Here is a 17,998-nt window from a genome sequence, read left to right as displayed (position 1 = left end):
GTCCTGAAACACCTTTTCAAGCAATCATGGAATGAATTCAATAGAAGAGCTTATTGCCTCACGAATTCAACGCCGCAAAAATTTTAAGAATCTGTTCAGTGCGAGTGGAGTTACAATGGTTTTTCGCATGCTGCAATTGCATTCTATCTTCTCTCGTCCAAATGAAAGTACTGGAAGCAAAGCAGAGAGGGGTGGCAAGTGCAAAGAAACTACGTCACCCGTGTCTCATGATTTTGAGCTCGTCTTTATTTTGTTCCTTCGAATGTGTGGCCTTTTCAGCGTGATCGCTCGCGCACTCGTGGAAAAGTAGCAGCCTCTCTCGGCGATCTCTGTGACGAGATTTTCGCTCATGGACAATTTTTCGCTGACAACCAACGGGGCCGATGCCGACGGCGGAATTTCTTCGACACGAGCTTTCTAACGCTATCGCGGTAATAAAGAATATCCTTAAAAAATGGGACTCCGTTATACTCAGTGCACCTTGTCTTCGAAAAATACAAGCGGTACAACAGGCCCACTAGATGAACTGTTTCTTCTAGAGCTCTTGAGCCGGGAAGAGACAAGCCGGGAACAGGCATTGTTGATAACAGTTGATCACCGAGAATGAGCCCTAACCGGCAAACTAATATTTAAGGAAGATGACCGAGGTTCAGCGTCTATGTTAACCGTCAAACTTTCTCCAGAGAGTTGTATGTTCTGCAACGATAAACATCACACGGTGTATGACTGGCCGGCTGACCTAACGCTAGACGACAAAAAAAAAAAAAAAACAGAAACTCTGCAAGTGGGGATGCTGCTTCCGATGGGCTCGACCATTTCTCAGAGCGAAGAAATGCAAAAGTTGAAACATGTGGATTTACGTAAAATGTAAACGAAGGCACATCACTTTTATGTGCGATCCAAAATGAAAACGGAAAAAGGACAAAATGCAGACCACTGTTTTATGCTCGTCTATGGACTCTTTAAAGAGCAGAATACTTCTGCAGACAGCACAAGTTTGGGCTCAGGGCACTGGAAGGAAATGCCTTGTTATAATGTTATTTGATGGTGGAAATTAATGCAGCTTCATTGCAGAAGAGTAATTTTTTGTCTAAAAAGCTGAAAGCCACCGTGTTAGCCAAAAAACAGCTATCTCTGGATTGGAAAATGTATTTGCACCTCGGAGATCTTATCGTAGAGAACAAGTGACGATGCATAGCCGGTACGACTCAAACTTGATTAAAATCGAGGCTATAGAAGTCCTACGCTTATGTAGTGACCTGTCAGCGTTAACAGGGACAAATGTGCTTGAAAACTTGAAGGACCAGAATTTACACTTGGCTGATGTCACTGTATTCCAGGTCTCACCCTAGCCTGGATTATGCATGCTTATAGAAGCTGTCTATTACTGGCCACTTGTCAGTGGCGAAATTCATCACGTAGACGACGCTTTAAGCACCGTTAAAACCATCGTGGTATGTACACTACATGGCGATACCAGAAGCTTGATGAAGCTCGATCAGCCAGACACGGCAAGGACCTTTAATGTATGTCTAATGGAATCCAACGTCTCCGAGCAACTGAGAGCATTCTGGGAAGTAGAGCATCTGGGACTGGCCCACGAAGAAATACGTTCGAAAGATGGCGAATACCTTCTGAAGAACTTCGTGCAATAAACTGCTAAAACCAATTAACGCTACGAGGTTCAACTTCCTTGGCGCAACAATTATTCCGAGCGTAAAGACAACCGAAATGTCGCTTTGAAGAGGTTTGAGTCTCTACAGAGAAAACTACGTCGGAAGACAGAGTTCCGCAAGGAATATGACACTGACGAGTGGAGCTACTAAAACAATGGCTTCGCTGAGAAGGCTGCAACGAGCAGTACGAGCGGGCATGTGACCTACTACATCCCACACAGAGCGGTAGTAAGACGTGACAGAATTACAACAAAGGTACGGGAGGTATTCGTCACCTCATCTCATGCTCCAGGCTCTCCTTTTCTCAATCACGTCTTGTGTACAAGGCTGAATTTCAACCCCAACATTCTCGACCTGCTGGTGAAGTTTCGCAATATAAAGATTGAAATTTCCGCCAACATTGAAACAGCATTTCTTCATGTGTCACTGGCCGAACAAGACAGAGATGCAATTCGTTACTTTTGGTTTGAGGAAGCGTCTTCTAACCTTAAAGAACTACGTATGACAAGGGTTGTTTTCGGTGTCTACAGCAACGCTTAATTTCTTCTTGCGGCAATTCTGCGACACCACTTCCGACTAGTGGAAGGCGAATACCCTACGACTGCCAAACTTCTGAAAGATAATTTCTACATTGATGATTTGGTCATCGGAGCACAGAGCGTAGAGGAAGCACACACAATTTTTTGCGACTGCTTCAGTACTTTTCAAGAAGCAGGCATGAATTTAACAAAGTGGATGACAATGCATGGACAGTTACGGAACTATTACAACCACCAAAACTTGGAGATACAATTTGATGTAGGAAACAAAAAAAAAAAGATTATTCGACTCGTTTGGGATACTGACAAAGATATTTTAAAGCCATCGCTAAACAAGATGCTTAAAATGTTGAGTTAGTCAAAGGTCACGAAGAGACAGATTTTATGCTTTGCTTCACTCATGTACGATCCTTTCGGATTCCTGGTACCATTCGTTCTGGTGGTGAAGTTATTAATACAAAGGCTGTGGCGATAGAAATACACTTGGGATGCGCCCCTACACGAGTTTATTCTAAAGGAGTTAACAGTATGGACGAAAGGCCTCCCAGTACTCGGTCAGTAGGAAATTCAGAGACATTTTGGCCAATTTCTTTCAGACAGCAATTTTCGTTTTGCCATACACGCCTTCAGCGATGCAAGCTCTGCTGCGCACGGCATCGTGCTCTACCTTCAGATACGAGACTTCAATGGCGCGATGAAATTTCTATTTCTCATAGCCAAATCAAGAGTAGCACCGCAACAAAATGACTGTGCCACGACTAGACCTCATGGGAGCACTTATTGCAGCTTGACTTATTGCAACAGTGAGGCGTGCCCTAAACTTACCAGACTTTGAAACTGTTATAAGGACAGGCTCTATGATCGCGATTCATTGGCTATGAAGTTCAAAAATGTGCTGGAAACAGTTCGTAGCAAACCGAGTGTCTGAGATGCTCTTCTTAACTGAAGTGAGTATGTGGAGACAATGCCCAGGTGATCAAAAATCTTGCCTAGAGGAGCCACCGCCGAGCAACTCCGACAAAGCTCGCTTTGGTTGACAGAATCAAACTTTCTTGACACTAAGACGACATTGAACGAGCCCTGCTACAGTGAGGATACAGTTGACATAGAAGAAGAAACTATGTGATAATATAGCTGTACGACTAGAACCCACAATTTTGAACATTGATGACTACAGCTCTTATAACCGACTAATACATACGACTGCATAAATACAGTGGTTTGCTAGGAATTTCCGACACCCAGACACCAGAAAGAAAATACCTCTAGCCATAACTGAATTAGAAGATGCAGAAATTCATTGGATATGTCGAAAGCAAAAGAAATTATTTGGACCTGATTTCTCACGAATGAACATTTCACTTCAGTGGCTAAGCCACTATCACGACGAATTAAGGCTTCTTCGCTTACGCGGTCGACTTCAGTTCAGTAACCACCACGAAAGTTCCAAGCACCCTATTCTGCTTCCTGCTTAAGACACATTCACAAAATTGCTGGTGAAGAAAGAACACCAATCACTTTCACACGCTGGACTTGGTTTACTAGACGGATCTCAAAGAAAGGTTCTGGATATTAGGAGGCAGGCAGGTGGTAAAGCCATTCACAAATGCACAGTTTTCCGGTGATTTTCCTGTAAGCCATACTCAGAGTCCTTCGCACCTCTAACAGGAGAGCGTGTTCAACCTGATCCACATTTCGAAGTATGTGGTGTGGATTTTGCCGAGCCCCTTCTTCAAAAAGATAAGGCAGATAATAAGGCCTACATACTGATCTTGACATGTGCAGTTGTCACAGCTGTTCATTTGGAGCTCGTCAACACTCTCAGTTACGACAAATTTCCAATAGACTCTCCATTTGTGTCCCAACGAGGCACTTGCAGGATTATGCACTCCGACAATGCCAAGACCATTAGAAAGGCCTATAGTTAGATTCAGCCACTTTATTAGTTGATGAAATCTCAAGAAGTACAATCGTATATTGCCAGTCACAGGATCGTTTAGAAATTCATCATCAAACAGGGGAGGATTTTGGGGAGGATTTTGGGAACGAATTATTAGATCTGTGAAATATGCAGTGAAGAACACATCGGGAAATTATTTATTTAATTACGAAAAACTTTCGACTATCCTAGTTCAAATTGAAGCAATGATAAACTTGCGACCAATCACTTTTCTGTATGCATAATCATCTGCTCCAACCCGACTTATGCCAAGCCATTTCTTCATAGGACAATGACTGACCATGCTTCCTGCAGATTGTGTGAGTACACCATCGGAAGAAGCTTCGTCGTCATGCGACATTCTTCAGCGAAGATGGAGGCACAGGGAGCAAGTGTTAAACAATCTATAGAATGGGTGGAGACGAGAGTACTTCCAAGAGCTTGGTTCAGCTCATGTGAAGAAAATACAAGCACAGAATCAGTTAAAAAGGAGAGATTGTACTTGTAAAAGAATGAAACACGCCGAGACAACATGAAAGATGGGACAAGATGCAGAATTATTTCAGGGCAAGGACTCCTAAGTACATTCATGCAAGGTGTGCATTTCTGGTGGCATCATGTTGAATAAATGGATACAACTGTTGTATCCTCTCCAATATGCAGCGCAAACTTCAATATCTCGGTAGAGAGTCGTCCTAAATGAAGAAAGCCTGTGCAAGCTGTTTGGCCGGGAGCTAATAAATAATATTTTCTAAATGCACCGAAGAGGAAGAAGAAGACAAGAGCGTGCCTAAAGTGCACGCCTGCATTCGATTTTCTTTTTAATTTTTGAACCCAGAGCCTAATAAAGCAGATGTTTTCTACTACGGCTCTGCTTCTTGGTTTTCAACACACACGAGCCTTCAGCATTTTCGTCTCCATTGAAAATGCAGCTGCCGCAGTCAGGATTTGATCCTGCACCTGCGAATCAGCAGCCGACTACCTTAGCTACTAAAGACCACCACGGTGGGACAAACATGATAACCGAGAAATGTTAATTTTTTCTGCTTCTTGAAATTGTATGCCGCGGAACTAAATGAAGACTCGATTATTTTCTCTGCCTTGCATTTTATTTTTCAGGAATGCATGGGCTGACTCTCAATGGTTGGCAAAGTGAACAAGACAGGAGAGCAACAAAGTATAGCGAAGACATATAAGCGGTAAGACGCAGATATACTACAATCTAACAACCATTCATTGAATGATTTTCTACCTAATCTACACAAAATGATTTATTCGCACAATGAGAAAGCAACAGATACCTCCATCAAACACGTGCCTGATAAGTACTTCTTTTGGGCAAGCTGGTTCATTATGGAGCAAGGATGTACCAGCTCGTACAGGCACACACACAAAAAACGACACATACATACACTAATAGTATTATTAGTAGTGATATTTCTGGTTTCACGTCCCAAAATTTGAATCAAGTTCACTTGTGAAGCAGTGCAAGGAGACACGGCAAACAAGGAACGAAAACGGTGTCTTTTTCGTTTCTTTGTCTACGTGCGCTTCTTCACAAGAGAACATGAACTAACACCAACTAGACAAATTTTCAACGTTGCTGAAATCAAGAAATAGTAATGAGAACCTCCGTGTTGATGATTCTGAATCTTTTGACCATGTTGTTTTTCACTTGCACTGACATCGTACAGTACATGAGCCACTTCCGTTTCGCCTCCATCGAAATGGGACCGCCATAGTCGGGACCAAACCAGCGACCTCTCGTCGGTGTGTGCTCTCACTTTAACTTCCTTGCTGCAAACTTGTGCGTGCCAACTCTATTATGAGGAAAGATGCAAAAGTTCCTGACCCTGAAGTTTCAGTGGCGGCATGCTCATCTACACCTTGGGACCCTCTTGGCAATATCACACATGCGTTTATAATATCTAATGGTTTTATATCGCAGCTGTCAAGGTTGACTATAATGCCATTTTAGTGCAGCTATGCAGTCTGTATCATTGAAAGAAGAAAGTATAAAGTTACCTCGTTCCAATCGCTACCATTTGCCCCATTCACTGTCCGAAGAGTACGGTTTTAGATTGCAATGTTCATCGAACTGTCCGCCTCACTGGAACAGTGGCTACGGTGCTCGGCTGCTGACCCAAAGGTCGCGGGTGTGATCCAGGCGGGGGGGGGGGGGCAGGGGGTTCATTTTGATGTAGGCAAAATGGCAGAGGGCCGTGTAATGTCACTGCACGTTAAAGGGCACCAGAGGGTCAAAGTTTCCGTTTCCGGAGCCCTCCACTACAACATCTCTCATAAACATATGGTGGTTTTGTGACATGAAACCGCAAATGTAATAATAATAATAATAATAATAATAATAATAATAATAATAATAATATACTGGTAATAATATTAATATTATAAAGGTTCATCAAACAATCTTTCTGTATAGGCGAGCACCATCGCTGTAAAAGCTGGCGATGCAGTCGCAGTGGCATGGAACGACAGATTATAAGAACACGGGTGCTGCGTCAGCCTCGTCGCAAAGAGATAAGACAATAATTACATTATCTTCCGCCCAAGGCGACAATGACGTGATGCGAAGCTGCACGGCGAGTGCACACCGTGCTAGAGGGGGCCGACGATCAACGGCTACGAGTCTGACAGAAGTGTCGAACACGTTTCCTCGGGTAGTGTAGGAGAGGAGAGAGCAAGCAAAAAAATGCCCATGCGCAGTGAAGGTGTTGAGGTGACATATGAGTGTGAGTGGCTCTTGTGAAAAGAATAAAGCCCCATAATTTCTGTCTGCCTCTTTGGCGACGCAGTGCTTTGTAGGGGTGGGGAAGAATATAAATGAATAGTGAGAATTATATAAATAAGTACGACAGGCAAGCGACAGAAAAAGAAGGAGATAGGAAAGTTGGGAGTCGGTTGGAGAAGTCCGAGGACGGGACACCACCCAGCGAGAGCTTCACGGCGTCAGGACGTCACGGAGGGCGAACCAGTCAGCGAGAGATACGCTGGCGTCGGAGATTGCGGGCTGCGCCACCGGTCAGCTTCAAATCTTCCGAGCAACTCTTCAACTCACCCGCCACTGTTGGGAGGCGTTTTGTTGCCTTCGCCGGTGACTCGGAAGAGGGGAGGAGTGTAGGAGAGGAGCGAGAGGAAAGGGGCGTGCATGACCTGTAAGGTTGGTGGCGTGTCATCTCACCTCCTGGTACTCACGCGAGAGGGGGCCGATGATCAACGGCTACCGACAACGCAGACGCGCTCTGTCTCATGGAAACTTGGAACGCGTTTCCACGGGGAGCGTAGGAGGTTGGAGCATAGGAGAGGAAAGGGGCAGGGAAATGCACATGCGCAATGGAGGGGTGAACGCGGCACTGCTGAAGAGTTGTTTCGCGGCCTTCACCGGTGACTCGCAAGGGGAGGGCGGAGCCTAGGAAAGTAGCGAGAGCGGGAAGAGCGCGCATGCGCTTTAAGGGTGGTCACACCACACACCGGATTTAGCTTGACTCTAAGACGCCCCACATCTGAAATAGTCTGGTGTAATGCGTGTGCGTGGTCATCAGAATAATGTTCTGGACTGCCAACCGCTCGCTACTAGACTGCGCAGGTGGTGATTTCGTCACGCGCTTCCGTGTTCCGTATATTTTTACTCACTGGTGTACTTGACTGCATTCATTAGTTTCCGACACAACATATATGCAGCCATTTTCTGATCACGGGACGAGTCAACGTCAGGTTTTTGAAGTAGGCCAAAGTAATTTACGATGCATAGATGAACAGTGTACAGAGCGGGAAGAAGTGTTCGCGTCAACCGAAAAACATGGAGTTCGCCTCAGTAGAACAAGGTTACGGCGCTCGGCTGTTGACCAAAAGGTAGCGGGTTCCTTCTCGGCCCTTTAAACGGAGGAGAATGCTAGAGTACTGCGTATTGTGCGTTGCCAGTGCACGTTAAAAAACACCTAATGGACGAAATTAGCGAAGCCCTTCACTGTAGCGTCTTATAAACATATGGTGGTTTTGGGTCGTAAAGCCTCATGCAATGTTGCTATAGGCCAACTCCGTACGGCGTCTCTCATAATCATATGGTGGTTTTGGGACGTTAAACCCCACATATCAATTAGGCCAACTCCGGCGATTTTTTTACCACGTCAAAGTAATCGTGCTTTGATGTTCCTGAAACACTCGTGTCACGCGCCGGATAGCTGGAGTGCCCAACGAAATAAAGAAATTTAACTACCAAAAAATCGTAGTACCAAAAGCTTAACCCAACGGTGTGTGCTTTTACATGCCACGTAATAATTTGCCTGAACCTGCCTGATTGCGCATAATGCCCGCCAGGTCCACGCCGGCTCATGCCGTCTATAGAGTTACTGTATAGATTGCCTACGGGAGCAGAGTTGCCCATAGGTCCACCATTATGTTCCATGGCTTTGCAGTGAAGCCACTCGTCGCGCACGCAGGAAAAAAATAGGGTGCGATGTTCCGACACGGGAGCGTGCCGCAGACGTATTCGCGTGTGCTGAGCAAGGTTGCACTGTTGCAGTGAGGTGGTGTATTGCTATAGGTTGCGGAAATGCTTGACACCCGTGTACTTAGGTGCACGTTAAGAAAACCCCAGGTGGTCAAAATATTTAGAGCTCTCCACTAGGACGTCTGTCATTGTGATGTGCTAGTTTTGGGACGTTTAACTGAACAATTATTCAATTTGTGTGAAAATGATTGAAAAGGTAACTCATTCGAAATGAAGCCGCTGCCCGATTTTGACACCGAACATATGATGCACAATGCTTCTGAAATAACAATTTTGAGTGCTCGGTACATTTTCACTCCGTTAGACGGCGCCCCCTATCCAGTCTGTCGGGGTCAAACACGTTTGCAGCTTTGATGCTCTGGCCATTTTAGCTTTGGTTATCCGGCTGTAATAATTAAATCGCTATTGACGCTCGCACTTCTGCTTATTTTGACAGGATGTCTGGAGTCGCCGCAGAGCGGATATCATGAGTTCCTACAAACAAAGGGGGATTCGCGAGATAGCGCCGCCAACGTAAAGCCTATCCGGCGAGTAGTTCACGTTACGTAAAGGTTTACGTTCTGTAAAGACCCACCTGAACATGCACAGATTCTATCTGGTGACACGGTAACGTAAAGAAATATGCGTACTAGCTGAAAGCTCCTGAAGGCGGTCACGATGAAGTGAGCACGGGCGTCGCGCCATTGGGCACGTAAAGCTGGCTTCGCCGCGAAAATTTGAACATTAGACGTCACTTTGCTTCACGTGACAGCACTGGCCGAATAGCAGGGTGAGCGGAGACGGAAAAGGTATGCGCAACTCTGCTACCTAAAGGTAGCATATACAGTAACTCTAATGGCGTTACTAGAATTACTGTATAGCATATAGAGTAACTCTAACGCCGTCCGCCGCGATCGCCTAAAACGCTGATGCTGTTATGGTGAATAAATGGCGAATCATGTGTGGTTCACAACAAGAGGCTACTTGCCAGCTATCGCATGCGCACCCAGAAGAAAAAAAAAACGCATGCTCAACCATGGAAGCGCCGGCCACACACACACAATCCATATTTGACCAGCAGACGCTGCAGTGGCACATTAGTTCCGTAACTTCCGCCAGGCAAAACCCAACGTCACATGCACATTGTTTGCATTAATTCTGGCAAGCAAGGTGAGCGTTTCGTAGCAAACTATAAAATTCATTTGAAAATATTCTGCAACACCCTCAAGCTTGTAATTTGGCAAAAAATGGCGCAAACGTGCAAATTCGTACGCAGGGTATTTCGTTGGGATCCATTGACTTCGAAAAATGACCGGAGTTGGCCTTTAAAAGCGCGGAGTAACAGATACACTCCTAGCAGAGAGAGCGCATGCGCTTTTGTTGAACTCATAGCCATGGCATGGTGTGAGCACAGGCTGGGGTCGTCCTGTAGATGTGGAATTGGTCGCCATTACTGGCTGCGCCTATCCAGTGTGTCCGACTTCAACGCGTGTGGCCTGGCGTGCCGAAAACGCCGGACTAATCGGGGTCTCCAGTATACGCTACCTCAGGTGTACCATCGTTTTCTATTATTTCACTATTTTCGTAATGTCACTACCACCTTTAGTGGCAGAACGTCATCACATGGTGGCCAAGCAACCATGGATTGCAGAGAAGCTGGTGTTATGTACAATAATTGTGGTTTCTGACGCTGTCACTGTAACGAACCGGATTGACACTAGTTATTGTCACTCAAGTTCAAAGCAAGCTCGAACGATCTTGGCGTTTACTGTTCGTGTGTGGGCCAGCTACAGAACGTCAAGTTAGTGCGAGCTGCGTATATCACAGTTACTTATTCCATGGCCGAGTGCACCACTGCCAATCACAACTGCACGCACCGGCCGCCCCAAAAGCGGCAACGCTTATTTTAAGATGCCACGTTTTTGATCAGTTGTAATGTGCCGAATTTGTTGGTTTCTGTGAATATAATGCGAGAAAGCTCTGTCAAAAAAAGCGCAAGCTTACAAAAAAAAAAAAAACTCGCGAGGCAAGCTTTTTTTTTTAATATAAAAAGCCTATGAGAAGGCTTCACTAAATTTTCTTCATAAGTATGATTCATTCTTGTGTGTAGTCGACATGACGAAGTGCTGATATTAAACTGCTCACCTGGGTTACGATTCATAGTGTTCGTCTAAGCCTTTGTTGTGAACCCATATCAACAAAATATGATATTTGAAACACTTGTCTTGTTATGACGAGAATGTTTCATGTTACGGCGAAAAACCTTATGAATGTTTCCGACAGAGTCACGCCATGAATGAGCCCTCGTATGCGTTTTGCTCCCCCCCCCCCAACTCTCTTTTTTTATGCGTTACTACTGCATTCTCTTCTTTTGGATAGCGGTTGAATGACAGCTGAGCGAACGCGCACGTGACCTCTACTCGTAAGTCTTTGATATACTTAAGTTCGTCAGTGCATTAGCCCCCCCCCCTCCCCCCCCGGCTTCCCAATGCATAGTAACCCGAGACAGTTCTATGGCAATGTTACTCCTGTAACAATAGATGGTCGTTCTGAATATCGAGGCTTCAGCAATGTCACCTAAGCATGTTGTCTACCGCGGAGCTATGACAAGTGAAGGATTCCGGACAATAGAGCGTCATTGATAAGAGCTACCTCTTGCCGCCGTAGGTGAGGATGCATATATACGACTGATATAACTAAGTTGTTCATTTATGAGTAGCACTAGAAATGTACGTAGAAAGAAGCTTGCTTTTGGGCTGCCCAGTGCGAAGTTTGCCTTGTGAAGGAACAGCGAACGTTTCACCCTAAGAAAATTGCGCTCATTTCATTTATCATTCCCTAACATCGAAGCGTATGCCATGTTTTAACAGGGAAGTGTTTTATGCCGGGGTTCACCATGGCTACGCCACCATAGTTCCGTAACGCATATGGCGTTTTGAAATAAATCCAAGCATATTGAAAAAAGCGAAGAAAAAGTTCTGAAGCGGGGCATCAAACCAGTGACCTCTCAACTCCGTAGCGCGCTACTGAAATCACTAAACCACAGACCACAGGCTTTGGCCTTGTTACGGCAAACCGTTTATATATATATATACGCCATCTACTATTAGTGGCACTCAGAGCTCAGTAATTTCACCGCGTTCTTGTTATCAGCAGCGAGATGGCGCGGGAAGAGCGCGTGGGGCGCGCTCTCACAAAAATTCCTTGCAGCGCGCCACTTCGCGCGTTCATATGCCCGCGAGCCTCTATATACATGGCGTGGTCAAAGTGCGTATAGATGCTATCTGGCATGACCACTCACTAGCGCGCGCGCGCTTATCTGTTTCTGATTCGGGCGCTTTGTACCTTTGTGCTTCTACCAGAAATTCTCTTTCAAGTTACAGTGCTTAACTTAAAGAAAGCACGAATGTCTCTTTGCTTGCTGCATGGCCGCGTTTGCGAAAAGAGCACGCCGCTCACACACGAAGAAGGAATAATTGTGACAGTTGTTCCCACTCGTCTTGCGTTTACTTGTGCGTTCGTTTTGTGCATCTTTCTATCTTTTTGAGCAGCGTGCATCAAGTGTTTTGATGGATATGTGAGGCTTAACGTCCCAAAACGACCGTATGAATATGAGAGACGCCATAGTGGAGGACTCCGGAAATTTCGACCTCCTGCGGTTCTTTGACGTGCACCCAAATCGGAGCACCAGGTCTACAGCGTTTCCGCCTCCATAGGAAATGCAGCCGCCGCAGCCGGGATTTGAACCCGCGACCTGCGGGTCAGCAGCCGAGTACCTTAGCCACTAGACCACCGCGGTGTGGCGTGCATGAAGCGTCGAGCTGTGAGAACCGGTGGTTCGCTCTTGTCCTGTGTAGGCTAATTTCGTGCATGCTTTCTGCTTGAGGCGCGCACGGAAAGTTTCGAGCGGCTTGCGATTCTTCGCGTGACATTGCAAATTGATGCTGTAGCATTCTTTCCTTCACCCTTGTGGCGAAATGATTCGCAATAACCGCTCAACTACCTTTGTTAAGACACGTTTCACTTTCGTATTATACCGATTCTTAATACAAGAGATCAGCCATGTTTTTAGTTGTCTCAGAATAACCAAGACGCCGTTTTACCTTGTCGGCAGAAGTAGGGTGGGTAGCATAAGAGAAAATCTTGCATAATATTGTCTATAGCATAGAAGAGTATTTATTTTACCTATTTGCGGAGTAAAGTGTCGAAAGTGGGCGGGTTTCTCACCAAGGCCCTTCTTCCCTGCCACTGCCAGTATGCTGCGTCAGTGGACAAAACCGGAAGCCGTCCAGGGTCTGTGTTTGTACACAGTGAAAAGGTCTGTAGTAAATAGCGAAAATAAAGCACGTGGAATATGTGTTCCAAACACCAACATATAGCTTTAAATGGGCTGTCGAGCAGCATCGAACCGAAAACAATACACGAACTGGAATTTCTGCCGTAAGTGAAGCTAAGTGTATTTTGTCAAAGCGTTCATGAACCAAAAAAAAAACCGCAACTGAAAAAAAAAAAACATCAGAATAAAACTAAAACTAGGCGCAAATTACAAGCAATCATGGTTTTTTGCAGTCTACATCGACAGAATGATTGAAGTGGAAGCTGATCTACGATTGAAGTGAAAGCTGTTACCTAGATGACTTAGTAAGCAAATACAAATAAAATGTGTCCTAAATAAAATGGTGAAACACTTTTAGTAAGCAAGTGCATCATCATTAGGCAGATTATCTCTAGGAGCACTGTAGAGCACTTAGTACTAACGAATCAAGAAGGAATTTTCATACCGATGTAGCTGCTTTTCTTTACATAATTGTTTTCAATCTTACACATATGTATTCATGTCATGTGAGATATGAATACGGATTAAAATATATAAAGTCTTTTTGCTGAATAGACTCTGTGAAAATTCTCAATAATTTTTTTTCGATAGATATTCGGTGACCATTTTTCTCTAATATTTTGATTCGACCCAGCTGCGCATTGTAGCTTTTCGGACATTGGCATATATTTTATTATCTTCGCAAACAAACTGAACACCAATGCGGAAAAGCTTTGCAGCACCCTGAGTTACACTCAAATAAGCAGTTAACAAAAGCTCATCAACTTTTAAATGCGAAACATCTATCTATCTATCTATCTATCTATCTATCTATCTATCTATCTATCTATCTATCTAGCCGCTTACGTTTGGGTGCTCTCGTGGTGTACTCCTTAACTTGGCGTGAACAAAAATTATCATGGGAGGGTCGGATGGTTTGACGAATATGATGTGCTGGCCAAGACATGAATATTGTGACAATCCTGTCACGTAAGTCGTCAAACAATTTCCGCCAGTCAGTGGCACATACCAACGGGTGGGTATGAGCCGCTGGTATGCGGGAGTCTGCCGCACGTTATTGACACTTAGTATCTACCCGGGGACGACGAGAACACACATGCGCAATTCTATCTCGCGAGAGTTAAGGAATATCTGACTTCGGTAGCGTCAACGCAACGAATGCAAAGAATAAATTTAAGGGTCCCAGCTGGAATCGAACCCAAGCATTCTGCGTGGCAATAACTCATTTTACCACAAAGCTACGCCAGGTTTCGAAACTACTTTTCAAATAGACGCTAATCTTCGGAAAACGTCAATAGTGGTTAGAGGGCTGCCTACCAAATGTTATAAACATTACATATGTACTCCCTTCATGCAGGCATCACGTCGGGTGACCGTCAATTATGGTTAGTTGCCATGCGCTGAAGTTGATTTATGTAGCTGCGTCCAGGGTCAGCATCCTTGCGAGCATCAGCGCTTCAAATCAGCTTCTGGCATTGCTAATACGCATGTTACAGTTGTCATCGTTGCCCAAGCGCAAACAACTGGTTATCTAAACACCTGCAACTCTTCAACATATGTCGGTGCGTGCCACATTTGTACATACATTTAGCGTCATTTCATGACGAGTCGCTCAATAAAAAATTGCAGCACGGTCACCTCTCACGCATGCTTCGCATAACGTCGATTCCCAGCTACGGGGAATCTGTTGAATTTTGTAATCAATAATTTAGGAACAAAACTGCCTTTATCGAAAAGTTTTTTCTTAAAAAGCTTGAAAAGAGACCTTTGAGATTTATGGATTTTTTTTAAGAGCAAGGTGCACATAGACTTAAACAGAGAAAAACGCAGTTTCTCGCTACTGACAGTATGGTCTGGTCTGACCGAACGATTTTTTTCCTAATTTGCTTATGTCACTAAAAGACCTCAAATTTATAATGTGGCCAGAATCTTTATATGTCTACTATCGTAAATATTCAGAAGCAAAACTTATATTGAGTTGTACTACATTAGACCACTTAAATTGGACACAAATTAGTTAATAAAAGTAGTATAAACCGCCGTGAATAAATGATGAAGAATATTTTGCGGCGAAATTAGCCTCCTCGGTCTTTCGTTGGTGCTGGACTTAGTTGCATGGGTGTGATGGCAATGACTGGACCTCTGGAGAGAGTGTTATTTCCAGGCAAGCGGTCCTCTATTCTGGACTGTCGGCAGCGTTCTTCTATTCTTGGCATTTATTAAAGACCTTAAGAATGCTTCATCTGTTTTTTTCTCCTTAGCTCATTTGATACAAGGCTGTTTAGGAGGACTTTTCGAAGGATTAGCTCGGTGCCTCATATGTTCATTTTCGTGGTCTTCCATCTCAAGCATGCCGTTTTGGAGTGAAAGAGGTGACACTGTAGCGCCAAATGCAAAAAAAACACTAAAAAGCAGCAAGAAGTAGGCGAATTGGCCTATCGCTCTTCTCAGCTGAGTTTTGTCCCATGACATACTGTTCAGCAAGCTCCAACTCGGCCTTCAAAAAGATATTTAACCAATGAGAGCCTGATAGGAAGGCAACTGTGACGCAGATGAAAGAGATTAGATGCGGCAACGTTGGTTGTTTCGGTCTCAGTTTTTGGTGGAGTGTTCGTTTGATGTATCTGGCTCTGTTGAATCTGGAGGAAGATTTGGCTTTTTTTAAATTGGAAAATGCTTTTGTAAGCTGATGTTACAGTCAGGAATCACCTCATTTTGATTAAGTGTTGTAAAAGAGAAGTATACTTTGACGCGCTTCACGTTCTCGTGAAGTTAGGCTAGTTTCGGTTTATGCATTTGGCCCTTTTAGGAGAAAAAAAAAAAAGAAAAACGCCACGTGTACAGGTGCAACTTCATGTCGTACTACAACTACCGCGTAGAAGAGAAAAGAGTATAAGAAAGTTAAAGTTGGAAAACGATAAATAAACTTATTAGCGGTAATTCTTGATGGAGTTCTGGAATCAAGACTAAATGTTTGTGTCATTCGCTGCGTGGCTTCATTCACTAGGCGCGTGCGCTTAGATTTGGCTGCACGTTAAAGAACCCCAGGTGGTCGAAATTTCCGTAGCCCTCCACTACGGCGTCTCTCATAATCATACAGTGGTTTTGGGACGTTAAACCCTATGGCTTCATTTACTGCCCACACTTTCCTGATCAAAGTGATAAGGCAAGCTTCGGAGCGAAAAAAAAAGAAATAAACCTCGGCGTTCTAGCAGTATGATCTCATTGGTGAACAGGAAGTCACTGAAACAGACATCTAAACAGCTCCTACAGGTGCATAGAGTTGTACCTTCTCCCGTCACTTTGAAAGTGATTCATGTTTACGTACGTGCAAAAAAAAAAAAAAACGCGCACTATTGAAACTGCCGGAATAGGGTTCTTGGCTTTTTAATTTGTTGTGCCGTGACACGCAGCACGCCTTGCAAGCTAGAACATGCCACGGATAAGCTCCATGTGCGCGCACGGTCTTGACGCTGTAGATGCTGTGCTGGTCGCTGGTGCCGGCAGATGATACAAGCTTAGACGCTCGAAACTGGTTCTCCTTTCCTCAAGTGTTCCGCTTTAAGTACGTTTTGAGCGTTAGAAAGAAAAGAAAGCTTCTCACTCACCAAAGTGCACAAAGGAACAAATACTCAAGCCACTTTATGCGCTTGCTTCCTTGCTCAGGTGTATTCAGTGCTTTCATCTATACGCGTAGGGGAATGGATGTAATAGTTTTGTTGCTATCATATGGGCGAGAACGAAGGAACACATTTTTTTTGCTTGTGACAATGCAATGTGGGTACAACATGCAATAAGTGAACTATAGCGTAATGAAAATTAGCTATCTCCTAATTATACTATAGCCTGGATAAAGGAAACATGAATGACGAAAAGAGAACTTAGTACAGTGAATATTCAAACAGTTACCTGGATATCTTGTGGAAACACATTATGAAGAGAAATAGTTCTTGGCTTGTATAATCATTCCGGTGCGAGACGTACGGTTCTTAGGTACTCTTATAGTGATAACTTAGTGTTCCCTTATCAGTAATAGTTATTTTATGACAGTAGTCGAGATTTTCTTACACGTAGATATCCTAACTCTCTTGCTCCCGCTGACGAGTATAGTCATGTGATTTCGTACCAAAATGACCGCGATGACGACTATACTTAGAGAAAATTTGTGCTTGGGTACCTAAAGCTCAAGTTTGTGGAGTGACGACAACGCCACGCTGCGGATCTGGCGGCAAGCTCTGGGGAAATTGGGGAAAGGCGTGGCGGAGGGCGCAAGTGATTCAGTGTGTTTCACCGCAGTGGGAGCACATGCGGTACGTCTCTGCAGGCAGTGCGAAGAACTTCGGCGCCGAGCCGTCAGCTTGGCGCACTGAAACTGGACGCTCGCTGTTCGAAGTTCGTTTTCCGCGATGGCAAAAGTGAACCCACAGAAGCTTTGACGAGGTCCGAAGTATTGTTGTGTGCCACAAGAATGCAGACTGTACCAAGACACAAGACACGCTATCCGCCTGTAAAACTATCGGTTGTCAGACAAGTCGTACGACAGAGAAAGAAAACAAGCGTGAATCACCGCAGTTGAAAGAATGAAGTGAGCTCTAGCTCTACCTCACCTTCTGTGTTGATTGGGTCAATTTGCTCGCAATCATTTGTTTCGACTACCTGAATCAGAACGTAACACGGCGCTTCCATGCAACGTCTACAGTAAAAATTGGTCGCTGTCTCCTCGCATTGTGTAAGTTCAGTTATGGTTCCATGTTAAAACAACCTTCTGTTTATTTCGTTGTGTTAGCGAGACGTAGCTGTTGTTGTTGGAGGTTGACACTCGTACACATTATACCGTGGTTTGCATTGCGTTGTTGGTTGCTTTCAACTTAACTCCACACATCGTCAAAGCTTCGCGCTTGCTATTCACTCATCGGGAAACCTCCATCATCGCGCCGGAACCGACGTATGTGCCTTTTAAGCAAGCTTTGACATCGCATTGCTCGTATGTTCTATTTTTGT

The sequence above is a fragment of the Rhipicephalus microplus genome, chromosome X (assembly GCF_043290135.1).
Source record: "Rhipicephalus microplus isolate Deutch F79 chromosome X, USDA_Rmic, whole genome shotgun sequence".
NCBI lineage: Eukaryota > Metazoa > Arthropoda > Arachnida > Ixodida > Ixodidae > Rhipicephalus > Rhipicephalus microplus.
The sequence above is the reverse complement of the archived record's forward strand: the minus strand, read 5'-3'. Positions refer to the sequence as shown.